The 15,147-nt window shown below is 48.1% G+C and overlaps 1 protein-coding gene across 8 annotated transcripts in view; it reads left to right on the top strand.

Moving 5' to 3' along the window:
- Positions 1-15,147, top strand: part of CRACDL (CRACD like) — a 105,611-nt gene that overhangs the window by 23,064 nt on the left and 67,400 nt on the right. Inside the window, exon 1 of one of the 8 annotated variants that reach the window (XM_074332353.1) lies at positions 133-374. The exons of the other annotated variants lie outside the window; for them this stretch is intronic. The gene's annotated coding sequence lies outside the window, so the exon portion shown is untranslated. Of the gene's footprint in view, positions 1-132; positions 375-15,147 lie in introns of those variants that run through there. 8 annotated transcript variants of the gene reach the window in all.

The following is a 15,147-nucleotide window of genomic DNA, read 5'->3' as shown; positions in this document are numbered from 1 at the left end:
GGATCTGTAAACCACCTTGGAAACCTGAGCCGTGGTCTGTTGTCCAGGGCAAGTGGCAGCTTGTACCAGGGAAGGGGGGGGGACGGTTCTTCAGGTGTTTATCTACCTGGTAGACATTCCCAGAGATAGGGTGAGTTTGAGTTTGGGTTTTTATTTGGGCTGATAAAATCTTCCTGGTCATTTACAAGCTGTTAGGTTGACAAGCCAGCCACACGCTGTGCATGGGAGAAGCCGTGGAGTCATCTCGCTGGGTGGTCAGACCCTATTTGCAGTACCAGTGGCAGGCGTTTGCTAGGAAAATAACTTCTGTTGGAGCGTTGACTTGGTCCTGCATTTGTAGGCGAGACAGTGTGCGACCCTTTCCTGCCTCACAGGTGAGGAGTTGAAATTGTCTAGAAGAGACCCAATGCTTGATCTCAGAGCTTTCCAGCCCACACGTTTGGGTTCCTGTTCTTTTGTGGTTGGTTTCCCAGGTGAGATGGCCAGTGCGTCCACTGCTTACAGCTTTCAACAAGGGACTGCCAGCTCCTGCTATAGCTTAGCTTATAAGAGGAGGGCCTTTTACTCCAACCTTCAAAACTTCATGTTTCTACTTATGTCAGAGATGAGAACTAGCCTCGTGTGCCCATGGGCTTATCTGAAGGTACACATTTCACTTTTGATTTCTTGCCAGATTTGCACAGGTGTTTAACAGGTGTCAATGCATTAGTATTTTCTGCTTCAAGAAAAACTCCATCGTCAGTCTTTTTTATGTGGCCTTAAAGTAGATAGTACATTTTGCAATCTCTTCCACACAGCAGCCAGTAACCTTTTAGAATGTAATCAGACTTCTGATCCCAGCTATAATGTGGTAATAAATATTGGATTTACTCTCCTTTCCTAAGCAATTATGATACTGCACAAAATATATGAGGCAACTGTTTTCAAGAATGGAACAATGCTCAATGCAGGTCTCTGATCCAAACTGAAGTATGTGAGGCAAACTCCACATTCATCCTGGCTTTCTGTTGGTGAGTACCTTCAAAACCAAGACACAAGAAAGCAGACACCAACAGACAGTTGAGCAGAGGAAACAGAAATCAGGATTTTGGAGTGCAGACACAGCTGGAATTTGTGAGGCAGGGTACTGGAGAGAAGGGTTCTGAGCAGAGGAAGGATTTCAGAAATCTTCAAAGCGTTCCCCTAGAATCGTGCCTACATGCTAAGCTGTGTTTACACAAGACAAGACTCTTTGAGGCTTGGCAGAAAACAACTACTGGGTGTTGGGAGGAGGAGGAGGAAGATTAATCAGCAAGTGAGCTGAACAGAGATTCTGGAGGTTACACAGTGCTGGGAGATTTAGAGTTCTAACCTGCCAGAGTGAAGAGGCTTGCTGGATACCTTGAGTATTCACCTGAGACCACAGAAAGGCCACACCTTAGGAGTTGGGTTACCCTAGTCTAGAGTAAGGGCCACACTAAACCCACTATAACAAAATCTGAAAATAAGCCTCACTGGGATCAAGATAGGCCAGTCAGCTAACAGCCCGCCAGAATAAAACTCAATACTCTTTAAGCAAAGTATTATCAGCAATATCCAGCGTACAATAATAAATCACTAGACATGCAGGACAGTGTGACCAACAACAAAGAGAAAAAGGTCAATAGATACAAACCCATACAAACATAATGATTGAGCAGATAGGGATGTCAGTAGAGGAATGGAAAGTTAATAACCAAATGAAAATTCTAGAAATGAAAAGTACATTCATCTGAAATGAAAAATTCACTGGATGGATCTGCCAAACAGCAGTTTGGACACCGTAGAAGAAAATACCAGTGAACTTGAAGAAGACAGATCAATACAAACCATTCAAACTGATGCACAGAGTGAAAAAAAAAATGAAAAAAAGATACAGAGCCTCAGTGGCATGTGATTGATAATAGCAAGTAGTCTCAAATATGTGTAATTGGAGTTCTAGAAGAAGAGAAATTGGGGCAGAAAGATATCTGAGAAAGTTTCCCCAAATTTGATGAAAAAAACTCAACCTACAGATTCCAGAATTTCAGTGAACCCCAACCAGGGTAAACCCAAAGAAAGTCATACCTAGGCACACCAGAATTAAATTGCTGAAAACAAAAGATAAAAATAAAATATAAAAACAGCCAGAGGAAAGAAGGTATATTACATGTAGGGGAAGAAAAATAAGGATACAGCTGAATTCTTATCAATGCATAGAAGACAATGGGACATCATCTTTAAAGTTCTGAAAAAAACTCTTTAAATGTGAAAAAAAGGCATTTTCAAATTGACAAAATTTGAGAGAAATTGTTCCCTGCGGACCTGCAGTGTAAGAATCCTTAAAGCACAGTCTTCCCAGAATGGAGATGACACCATATAGAATACGGATCTATATGAAGGAATGAAAAGTGCCAGAAATGAGAAATATGTTGTAAATATATAAAAAAATTATATTCTCACTTTAAAATTTCTTTAAAAGACAATTGGTGATTTAAAGCAAAAATAATAGCAATTTATTGTGGAATTTCTAATATTTGTAACAGTAAAATGTGTGACAAAAGATAAGAGGCGAGTAAATGAAAGAGTACAAACAAGCAATAGAGAAAAATCAGAGGAAACAAAAGTTGGTTCTTTAAAAAGATGAATAAACTTGTTGGCTATCCATATCTTGGTAGTACATCTGAAGCAGCGTAAGTACTTGTCAATATTCTGATGTATTAAACTGTATTTGTAAACCAAGACACCACGTGTTCATGTCTGCTAGGGTTAAATTTTAATCCTAATCTCAGCTGTTACGTTGAGGTTAAGAAGAAAACAGGTAGATTATCACGGTAGTTAGGAAATACTTTTATCATGAAATTGTAACTTTCATAAAACCATGTTCAGTATGGTGATGGTAGAGTGCAAAATGTCTACAATAAATTATAGAATATTTGAAAACAAAACAAAAAAAAACCATTATAAATAAATAAAATTGATAATCCCCTAAGAAGATTAATCAAGAAAAATCATGGGGCGGCCGGTTAGCTCAGTTGGTTAGAGCACAGTGCTTGTAACACCAAGGTTGCTGGTTCGATCCCCGCATGGGCCATTGTGAGCTGCGCCCTCCCCAACTAGATTGAAACAATTACTTGACTTGAAGCTGATGGGTCCTGGAAAAACATACTTAAAATAAAAAGAAAAAGAAAAATCAAAGGAAACCAAATGGCCAGTATCAGGAATGAAAGAGGGCATATAATTATACATCTCATAGACATTAAAAGGATAATAATGGGGTACTAAGAACTACTTTTTGTCAAAAAGATTAATAAATTATATGAAATGAATAAATTCCTTGAAAGACACAAATTATCAAAACTGACACAAGAGGAAAGTGAAAATCTGAATAGCCATAAATTCGATTAAAAAAAAATTTGTAATTAGAAACATTCCCACTAAGAAAACTCCAGGCCCAATGGCTGTACTGGTGAATTTCAGAAAAAAAAAAAAATGAGGGAAGAGATCTTACACAAACTTACACAAATTTCAAAGAGGAAGAGGAAAGAGGAAACACTTCCCAAATAATTTTATGAGGCCAGCATAACGATGACTTAAAAAAAGGAAAAGAAGTTACAGACCAATATTCCTCACGAACAGAGGGACACCCACACACACACACACACACACACACACACGCAATGAAATACTAGCACACTGAATACAGCGATATATAAAAAGGACACTATCTCATGACGAAGTGGGGTTTATCTCAGGAATGCAAGATTGGCTTAACATGTGAAAATCAATGAATGTAATTCACTACATTAATTGAATAAAAAAGAAAAACTATGTGATGTGTTCAGTAGGTACACAAGAAAACATTTGACAACATTCACAGCCTGTTTATCATTAGAAACTCTTAGCAAACTCAGACTAAAAGGAAAACTTTACAATCTGTTAGGGGCTACCTCCCAGCAGCCCATAACCAAAATCATTCCAAACTGTGAACTGTTGAATATTTTCTCCCTTGATCAGGACTAAGGTGAGGAAGTCTGCTTTCCCCACTCCATATAGCACAGTAAAGTCCCAAGCAGTGCACTAAGGGAACAAAAAAGAAAGAAAGGGCATAAAGTTTGGGAAGGAAGAAGTGGAATTATCTTTATTTGCAGAAGACATAATTCTTAGTAATCCAATAAATGCTACTATAAATGCTAAAGAGGTGAATTATAAATGCTAAAGAGGTGAATTTAGCAAGGTCATAGGATATATGGTCAGTATGCAAAAATTAATCATATTTCTATATGCAAGCAAGAGTAACTGGAAAATGAAATTAAGTATAAGTCACATTGTACCAGCCCTCTGCTGGGAACCCTCTGATGGCATCTTACTTCACTCAGAACAGAATTTCAAGTCTTGCCCACGTGTTACAAGGCCCTCTTGCTGTGTACTCTCCTCTCCCCACAACACCCAACATGTCCCTGATCCCGCCCCCCAATTCCCCTTGCCGTGTTTGCTCTCCCCTGTGCCTGCACTCTTCCCCCACCTACCCCACAGCTCATTCCCTCCCTCATTCAGGTGTCTGCCAGCTGTCACATCTCACTTTGGTTTTGAAAGCTCTCACCACCACCCGTGCAGCACGTTGGCTCTCCGTTTGTTTATTGCCTCTCTTCCTGCTCAGAACATAAGAGGCAAGGCATTGTGTGCTGTGGTAGTTCCTGGCTGGCTCTGCTGTGCCTAGCACGGTGCCTGGAACCGAGAGGTAGGCAGTCAGGACATACCTGTTCCATGGATGACAGGGAACAGATTGTAGCACCGACAGGCATGGGGCCTGGGGGTAAACACCGAAATTACGTACTCCGAAATTACACCGAAATAGGCTCTTGAGTTTGCTTTTATCTTCTTCTGTTTTAAAAAATCGATGTTACTGTGAAAGAAAGGTTACAGTGAAAAATGGCAATGTCTTGCCAAGTCCTGCAGTGGGACAGGGCACACCTATAGGGCACCTGTTGTGTGCATGGCATTCCATCATTGGCAAAGTGCTGTCCTGGACATTGCCACCTTGGACCTGCACAGGGCCCTGCACAGTGACAGAGTGGACAGGACTGTAAGTCAGAGATTCGGTTACGGCTGCACAGACAAGCTGAGCTCGAGTCCTGGATTTCAGTTCTGTGTTTCCTTCCACTGCACCCATGATGGGAACCAGGCCCCATCACAGAGTCACTGCATGGTCACTTGTGGGCAAGGCACCTCCTCAGGTCTGATGTGTTCTAGTGTCTCTGTTTTGTGCACATGTGTGCAGGATGGCAGGTGGAGCAAAAGAATTTTCCAGATTTTCGAGACCTGTTTTGAAGGAGGATCTGTGGAAATGGAGGCTGGGGCCAGCCAAGCATCAATCAGTGTCAGATGTTTTCACAGATAAAGAGGTACAGGAAGGGCGCTGCCAGCCCTGGGGTGCAGGGAGGGCCCCACAGATGTGTGCCCTAAGGGGCTCCTGCCCAGGGACCGTGGGCGTGGCCTGGCTATTGTCTCTTATGCCACCTTAGGCTGTGTGGGGACCAATGGGGAGAAATAAAGGTGGCCTTTTTCTTCTCTGATGAAAATTTGTGTCGATAAACACTTGTGGGTCACTGCCAAATGAAAGGTTGGGGGCTTGTGTGCTGTATTTCATTGGATCATCAAACTAGACAAGAAAAATGCCACCTCCATCTTCTCAGATGAAGAAACAGGCAGAGATGATCATGTGGATTTCCCAAGGTTGTTCCCCTGTAAGGTAGCACGTCTGGGAAAGGGGCCCAGGTCTTCAAACTCCAAGTCACGTGCTCTGGGGAGTGGGGTTGCGGGGCTTCAACTGAGAGGCCTTGTGCGTTGAACACCTCGGTTTCCTGCAGATTCGTCTCTAGGAAAGGATGCCTGAGGGCGGACCTCAAGCAAGGCAAGGGGATGAAAGTGAACTCCTGTGAGCGCGTGTGCAAGGAGGTGGGCACCTCGTCACACTCCTTTGCTTTCAGTGTCTGCTCTCTCTGCGTGGCCCCTCACCTGCTAACAACAGCACTCTCTCTCTTTCTCTGGGGATCATTTTACCTGTCCTTACCAGGGTGGAGGTTCTCGCTCCACACCGAGCTGACAGGAGGAGCTCAGCGTATCGCTGACAGCTGTGATGACAGTGTGACAGTGACTCGGGCTCTCTTACACGAGGCTGCAGCTCTGTTTTGCAGATGTCATTCTGGGTGCCCAAGATCCGACAGGGGAGTGCCACTGGATGCAGGGCCAAGAAAGCAGGACTTCTGACCACAGCAGCCTTGCTTGTCACAGACCGTGTGTGTGTGTGTGTGTGTGTGTGTGTGTGTGTGTGTGTGTGTGTGTGTGTGTGTAGGGATAATGCTGGAAAGAGTGGTTATTTCCTTGTAATTTAGGATGCATCAGAAATAAAAACTACTGACATCAGCTTGCAGAGCAGTTACAGGGTGAGGAAAGTTAAGGAGGCTGAGCCCATTCTCAGAGTTTGGGGTTAATCAGAACACAACTGGTTTTCCTCGTTGGTATATTGTTGCTTTAGGGGGGGAAAAAATATATATATATATATATATATGTAAATAAATAAAAAATATATTTATTTATTCCTCGATTCAAGCTTTGGCAGTAGTTGCAAACCTCTCTCTGGTCCATGTGCCCACTGAGATGTGTCTTGCTTCCACCAGTGGGACAACTTAGCAGTAAAATGTGACATCTTCTCTTAGACTTCGGCTCCTTTATACTTCCCTAGATGTGACTTTCAAAAGTAGGGGAAAACAAAATGGGTTTTAAAATTGGGGAATCCTCTTGGAGACATGACCTGTAGACCAGGACGTGTCTTCTGGATGAAGAGGTGACTACTGGCCCAGAAATACTGACCCCAGGGATCAGGGGGTGACTCAGGGTCCCAGAGTTCAGGAAGGTGGGCTGTGGCGGGTCCCTAGAGCCAGCCTTCTCAGGTGCTTTGCCGGGTGAGGAGAGCCCTGTCTAGTGCAGGACCCTCAGGCCTGCAGGCCTTTCCCTCCAGCTGGAGGGATGGTCAGGCCCTGGCACTAACCAGGGACCCCCCTCCCCAATGCACAACTTACCCTAAACGGCTTCGAAAGCCTAAAACCTGGTTTGCGACTTTAGGGTGACAGTCACATCTGCTCCGAAGACCACAACGCCTGCTTCTGGCACCCCACATCCTGCTCAGAGCGCCCACAGACATTCGTCAGGCAGTTGGGCATGGAGTCCTCGGTGACAGGTTCCCACTGTCTTAGGGGAGGGGCTTTTTCTGGCTGTGGTGCAGGGGCTGTCACTCACCTTCTCCGTGGACCCGACCTTGGGCCTTGCAGGCCAGAGCAGGTGTGCAGGCTTCCAGGCACCCCTTCACCATAGAGCTGGTGACACTCAGAGAGCTGAGCCCATCTGTGTCCGTGACTACATGTGTCCTGGCTCCTTTCACTGATGATGTTGCTTTCCTCGTTCCACCCAGGACAATGTCTAAATCACATTTGCAAGTCCCATTTTAGAGTTGGTGAGGCTCTGGGAGCCCATTCCATCATTCCATCGGTGGACCTTTGACTTTGTCTGTCAGAGCAGCCTTTTCTGACCGTCCCCATGTAGGGGTCTCCTCCCTCCAAGGCCCCACTTCTCAGTCGGTGTCCCGTCGTGCAATATTTCACCTGGATTTGTTCCTCAGCTCCTCTCATGTTCACGTCTTCCTGCTTAAACGAGCTCGCGAGTGCCTTGCGAGGAGGGCTGGTATTGGATCCTCACTGGCACTGCAGGGCACAGCGTGTTTGCAGCAAAGTGTCGTCACTGCTCGGGAGGCTGGGTCAGCCTCGCAGGTGGCGCACACCCAGACAGGGCTTACCCGATTTTGCCCTTTCTGGCTCCAGATTCTGGACTCTAATAAAGAGGATCTACCCCTAACTGTAATCAGTCTCTCCACTGTGTCTTTGAGAATAGATGGAGGATTCCTTCTGAACTGCGGGCCCTGTGGGCTGACGTGATGACTTTATGTGTGGTCCCATCGCACACAGAGAAGCATCTTGTGTAAGAGGACTGGTGCTGTGACATCAGCCTGCGGCCTCCTGCACTGGGTGTTCTGCTGGGTCAGGACGCCCAGGCCACAGGCACCTGCCCCCCAGGTCTCTGACCTCTGGACTGTGCTCTTTCCTGTGTTATGGGAGCTGTGTAGATAGGAGCGGGGTTCCCCCGAGCGCTGGGGATGGGCAGACCTTTGGGAAGACGACTTCCCCTCCCAAGTGGGGACCCAAACCAGAAACCCATCTGTGCAGTGCTGGCGACTGTCCCGCTGCAGCAGAGGCTGCACGGCCTCCTAATGGTCAGGCGGTCACCATTTACTGATCCCCTTCCATGGCCAGGCCCTGTACCAACACGTCTTCATTTAGTTCTCAGCAGCCCTGCAGTGATATGTCCCATTTCACAGATGAGTGTGAAGAGAGGCCACGAGGCCTCACGGAACTTGCCCGAGGTCACCATGCTCTAACTGGCAGAGACCAGATCGAAACTCAGGGCCGGCAAAGCCCCGGGCTTTTAAAGCCCTACCCCCACCCCACCACCCCTTGACCTGTTGAATCACTTCCTATCCTAAGTGAGAAGATTTGGCGCAGTCCTTCCTTCCATGGAACTTAATTCTGTAACCCAGGCCAGCTCTGATTGTTCCCTGTAGCTGTTTGCCCAGCAAGGCTTTGGCAGGAGGCTTGGACCTCCCCCTGGCTGGCCTCGGGCCATTGCATCACTTTGGGGGTAACAGGATGGGACAAGTATGCATGGTTCTTTGGGAGGCTGCCCGCCTCTGTACTTTGTTGAACAGCCCACCTTCCCCTGCCCCCTCCCCACACAGCGGACAGTCAGGCCCCGAGTCCCATCTCTGCTCTTTCTCGCTCTTGGCTCTCTAGTACCCCTTGGAAAGCCAGGGGCCGGGGGCACCGGGGGAGTTGTTTCTAGGCGGTTTTGTGGCCCAGCCCTGGCTGCAGGGGAGACCAGGGCCGCCCCTGACTCGAGCCTCCAGTCCATTCATTGTGCTCCTGTTTTGCCAAAATTTCCCCACCCATGTCCAGGGGTCTCACCCTCAGGCTCTCCATCATCAGACCTGCACTGGCCTCTCAGCCCTTTTCCCTCATTTCTTCCTCAGCCATGTTTTTTTTCACCAGCCCGATTGGGCCAGTCTGTCTGCTTCCCACACTTTGCCTTGGCTGCCACTGCACGTGCCCGGGCACTTCCTCCCTCCCCCCACCTGTACTGCCACCCCCACCCCTGTTCCTTCACCTGGACATGTCCTACCTGTCCTTCAGAGCTTGGCTGCCGTCCCAGCTTCAAAATGTCCTCTCAGGAGTTCTAAACCCAGAATGATCTCAGCCCTTGGCCCGTCCATTGGCGACTGCTCACGTTCTGCCTTAAGGACATTTTTTCTGTCTCCTATAAACTTGTTTAATTTACTACGGTCTGTCTCTCCCACGAAAGTATGAGGTTGTAGGGGAACTCTTGCCTTGTGTATTTGGTCATTCTTGGGTGTTTATTCAATATTTTGAATTTTGAAAGAAAGGGTTAATGCCTTGCAGTTAGAGCTCTTGTGCCACTCCTTTGAGTTGCCCGGTAGCTGGCATCGTGCTGGGACCTTGGCGACTTCTTGGACAGATAGTGTGTGTGAGGAAGAGTGGTTGTGTGGAATTTTGCTAGGATTGGAATTTTGGCTGAATGAACTGGCTTACGTGGCAGTAGGTGGATTTAATAATCTCTGCTACCAGTCTGCCTGGAGGACATGTCACCTCTTCTTCACTGAGGTCCCTCTCAGGTTCAGCGACACAGAGAGTGTGTGTCTGGCATCTTGGCTTTTGGGGGCCTGGTGGCCATGAACTGGCACAGGGTTCCTCCCGTCACCACAAAGGACTACATGGTGACTCCTCCAGATTTCTGCCTCTGTCTCCTTCCTTTTAGCAAAAAAGCACCCTTTCTGGCAGAATTTAGTATAGCCCTCTTTAAGAAACAAAACCCCAAACGTGTTGTCTTGTGGGAAATAGCCTTTTGCTGTCCCAGGCAGGAGAACAGTCTTCCCTCACGCTCTTGGAGCACAGCGGTGGCATTTCTGTAGCATCCGGCCTTTATAGTCCACAGTGACAGGCCACGAGACCTCCCTTCCCTGCCAAGCTCTGGACAATGTGGAAAGCACGGGCAGGTGCAGACGCGGCCTGGGCCCAGCACGCCCATCTGAGCCAGCGCACGCTCCCTGTGGCCAGGTAAAAGGACTGTAGGTGTGCGGGTCGGCTGTTCTGACCCTCCCCTCTCTAATCTTTGTGATGCTTACCACCTGAGCTTCTCATTGGCCCTCATCGCGTGATGCCATGCTTTGGTGCTTTTGTCGTGGGCACGTCCTCTCTCCCCTTATCTCTGGGAAGTGAAGACTCTATTCTCAGGTCTCTTCCAGACCCCCACGTAGGCTGACTTGCATGTGGCCCTTTAAGTGAGTATTGATTGTTGACTGTTTTTTCTTTTTTATGTGAAAAAAACAAAAGGTGCAGTAAAACTCCGACAATTAGCCATAAAACTCCACACTCCAACCAGGGGGCCAGTAGGGAATTTCTTTCAGCTGATGCCTTTATATTTGATCTTTGTAGCAACTAAACCCTAACACAATCAACTCTGATTAGATATGTGTAAATTCACCGTTTGGGGGTTATTTGTGATGAACTGTAAATCCCATATCAGCTTCCCCAGCTGCTCAGCAGGCTTTGGGGCTCTCCACCAACCCCATCGATGGTGGAAGCTTGGGGAGTACCGTTATTTCAATGGAACCTGTCTACAGCGAGGGAAGGAATCTGGCTGAGGAAACCTGGGCTCGGGAGTTTGGGCCACTCTGGAGCCGTGTCCCTGAGGGCAGGGGATGGCCAGCTCTCCCTGCTCTCCGGACGGTGCTGTGTGCCTGCATCCAGTCGACGTTTGGGGAATAAATTGTCAAATGACAGAGTTGCCTTGTAGCCCCCAATTCTAGGAATAGCTGAATATTTATGTGCTTTCCTTCTCCTTTCTTATTTTTATGAGAATGTAAGGAAAACCAGTAACAAAGGCTTTGCTGTGTTTCCCGTGTTAGCTTTGTAAAGAATTGGAGTAAAGGTTAATTTTTCTTTTTTATTGGGTTACATTGGAGCATCTTTACTTCAGGAGTTAAAAATGACCCCAGAAGTTATACCACATGGAACCTTCAGGGCTTTCTGTTTTACTAATCTAGTTCAGTGACAGTCACAGGTTTCCTGCCTGCTCCATAGTATGCATTTGGTTTGCGGCTTTTCACAGGGTTCCTGTGAAAGAGACAATTTCATTCGCATCCAGGAAAGAGAAAAACGTGAGTGATAAAAGGAGCCAAAAAGCCAATATACATAAGCAACGCTGTCAGTGCCTGTGTGTTTAATACCAAAAAGGTAAAAGGAATAAACTATTGTACACGCCACAGCTTGGCTGAATCCCAAAAGCATCGTGCTTAGCGGAAGAAGCCAGTCTCAAAATGTTACATACTCTGCGGCTCCATTTTTGTGACATTCTCAAAAAGACAGGACTGTGGTGACAGAGAACAGACCAGTGGTTGCCAAGGAGTGGGGGAGGGGAAGTGTGCGGCTATAAAGAAGCAGCAGGGCTTGGGTGGGGAGGGGGGGTTGGGGAGGGTGCAATGGGACTGTTCTATGTCCTGGCTGTGGGACCTATACATGTGTCAGAACTCAGGGAACCATGCACCAAAAACAAGTCACATTTACTGTATGATAGTTAAAAAACAAAATACCAGAAGGATGAGCAGGGCCTAAGTCGTACAGTCACTGACCACAGGTTCAGTCCCCTCTCGCCTCCTGGAGGTAACTGTCTCGGTGCCCGACCCGGGGCCCACTCACTTCCACGTCGTGAGTGTCCCTCTGCTGACAGTTGTCAGGATACTCCCGAGGTGGGGATCTGGTTTTCTCTGTTGTATAAAAGACTGCGGAGTTGGCACCGCTGCTCCACACTTGCCGCTTAGGATGTATGTGGGGTACAGGGTGGGGTGAATGTTTTTTGGCTACTTTCAGGATTTCATTTTGTCTGTGCTTATAGGGGTTATATATTACATGTTTCTGTGAACATCGGTGTTTATATGAAATGAATGCATTTAGAGCAACTGTTTATTTTCAGCTTCTGGAAATAAATTTACCCCTCTGAGATGTTTGCTTCTCTGAAAACATGCACATGTCCAGAACTGTGGCTACATCTCTGTTTCTCTCTCCCCAGCAGAGCCGGGTCTCCCGTCTCAGGGAGTGACTCCACCGTCCACTCACTTGCCCAAGTTTGAAACCTGATGTCCACCCTTCTTATGCTTTCCCAGCCCTGCTTTTGGCACCATGTCTTGTGTATTGTGTCCCTTAAGTGGCCCTCAAATTCATCCCTTCCTCCCCCACGCCACCACCCCAGCCCCCCAGCCTCCCCAGCCCTACCCTTCAACCAAAGAGATCATTCTGACACTTACATTTTAATTTTTTAAATTTAATTTTATTAAATCTATTGGTGTGACTTTGGTTAATAAGATTATGTGTTTTAAGTGTACAATCCTATAACATGTCATCTGTATATTTCACTGTGTGCTCACCACCCAAAGTCAAGTCTCCTTCCCTCACCATGTATTTGACCCCCTTTACCCTCTTCAACTGCCCCCCCCTTCCTCTCTCGTCATCACCAGTGACGCTCGCATTTGCTCATACCATTCTCCTGCTGAAAATCTTACCATGCTCTCATTACCTTTAGAATAGAGTCCAAGCACCTTAACATAGCTTCATGTTCTTGAATCATCCAGCTTTCCTCTGCTTATGTCTCTAGTTTGGTCTCCTTACCCACCCCCCACCCAGCACTCGCACCGCTTACAGTCCGGGATGGGCTCTGTTCACACTTGCCTTGGCCTTCACAGATGCTCTTTCGTACACTTGGCATCGTGCTGCTCCCCCCTGACCACACTCAGCATCGGGCAATTTTTCCATTCATCTGTCCATCCTCAGCCTAGATCTCACTTTCTTCTGCTCTGAGCGTCCCTCCCTCCTTCCTGGCCTCAGAATCACCTGTGCTCCTGGGCTTGCACCTGCCACACTAGATCACCCCACCCTCCCAGGTCTTTGTGCAGAGGGTCCTCCCTGTGTTGTCACTGTTGTGTCCTGGGCACCCAGCTCAGGGCCTAGAGCTGGAAGGTGCTAAGGAAACATTTTATGATGAATGGACAGTCACCTGGAAAATCTCAGAGCCAGCGACGACCTGGAGGCGCCTGTCCCTGCCCTCTGAATTGCTCACAGTCTGGCCAGGGAGATAGCAGCTGTTGAAATATGTGAATAATAATTGTGTGAAATCATGTGACGTGGACTCCACATGCCACGGTGGGAGCGCAGGGAAGCTGAAGGAGTCGAGGCTGTCGGAAAAGGTTTCACAGAACACTTTTCCCAAACTGTGTCTCTGCCTGTTGTCTCACATTAGATAGAGACCCCCGCCTTCTCACACTATGCAGAGTGCCAAGGTGAGCTTGTGTGGCTGCTTTTCTGCTCTAATTAACGTGGAAATGCTCCCCAATTTGACCTCTCCTGCAGGGTGTCCTGCAGCCAAACCATTTATAGCGATGTGTGGGGAGGGGGCCCTCTCCCTCCTCCCTCTTCCCACTTCTCTTTCCTCCCCCTACACCTAGGAAGATGGCTTTCGACTTGGAAAACACAGTGTCTTGAATCAAACTTGAAGCGCACCGGCTGTTTGGAACCTCTGACCAATCAGAAGCCAATCCCTGTCTGTGGCTTGTCCCAGAACTGCTGTCAGAAGTGGCTACATCCAGGGATTTGTGCTCTGGGGTTGGGTCTGCAGACTATGTGCTCAGGCGCTGGGCGCAGGTGACTGGGGGAAACTAGGCTGGGTGAGCACTCTGCTCAGGGAGGTCCCTGTGGCCCTCCTGGGCTGGGGAAGGCTGGGCCGCACATGTCTGAATGAGGCCATCTGAAGTTGTGTCCAGTGCTGAGCTGAGCCAGCCTGCCTGCCTGCTCTTAGGGTTCCCTGGGGAAGTTCTGCCTGTATCTCTCAGCCATCAGCACTGCCAAGGGGAAGGGCCACGGAGAGCTGACAGTTCTGCTGGCTCCCCAGTTGTGCCAGGGCCAAGGACACCTACCCCTTCTCGTTTGCAGCCTTGTCTGATTTCCTGATTAAAAACAACCCTCCCGGAACAGGGAAGTCTCCCAGTCTTGGCTTACAGGCACTGCCTGTGCGGTAGGGAGTTTGTCCCAGCTTCCCACTGACTGGCAAAGGGACTAGGCCCTGGCTTTTCTGGGTCTCCATTTCCTCCTCTCTCAGGAGTGGTTTGGATGAGGTGGTCACTGTGATTCTCTCCAGAAGTTCCATTTAACAACGTTATTATTATCTGGGAGTTAGAGTTCGGGATGGTGGCCTAGGCACACAGATCCACTTTCCTCCTTCTGTGGGTCCCAGTGAAATGATAAACGACCAGGTAAAAAGAAGTGCAGTCACAACACCCTTAGCCAACCAGAAATGCAGAGGGGCCCCTGGAAGGTGAGAACACATGGGGTTGCCATGCAAACTGGAGCACAGGACGCCACAGCCTAAGACCCTAAAGAGAGGCTTTCGTGGGAGCCTTGGAGCAGCTCCATGTGGTTAAACAAAGAATTTCAACTGCATGTGTGGCTACCCCCCAGGCCCTACCTATCCCCCCGCCCCCCCACACACACACCGACACCTGCTGCAGAGTAGAGGGGCCCAGAGCAGGTCTTGCCTCCAGGATAAACCCTGAGAGCATTCGGTGAATACAGTGGGCAGTCTGCCAGCGTGGGCTCGGTGCTGGTACTGGGTGTGAGAGAGAATCGTGGCACCGCCTGAGGTGCTAACTGAACACACATGGAGAACAAAACAAGGAAGGACAGTGCTGTCTAGGAAGGAGTCAGGCATCACATGCCTTGTGCCCGGAGTACAGCTTTGGCGGTGGTGACGGAATCCCCGGCTGCCAGTCTGTCAGCACGTCCCCCCTACCCACCAGAGCCACGGCCAGCCTCCCATTTAGCAGAGAGGCCTGGGAGGGGCGTGGGAATACATTCTAGCAAAACTTCAGAATTTAAGGGTAAGGAGGATATTGTTAAAACTTCTGGAGAGAAGAGGAAG

This window comes from Rhinolophus sinicus, linkage group LG05 (assembly GCF_036562045.2).
Source record: "Rhinolophus sinicus isolate RSC01 linkage group LG05, ASM3656204v1, whole genome shotgun sequence".
In the NCBI taxonomy this organism is placed as follows: domain Eukaryota; kingdom Metazoa; phylum Chordata; class Mammalia; order Chiroptera; family Rhinolophidae; genus Rhinolophus; species Rhinolophus sinicus.
This window is presented reverse-complemented; position numbering and strand designations above follow the sequence as displayed.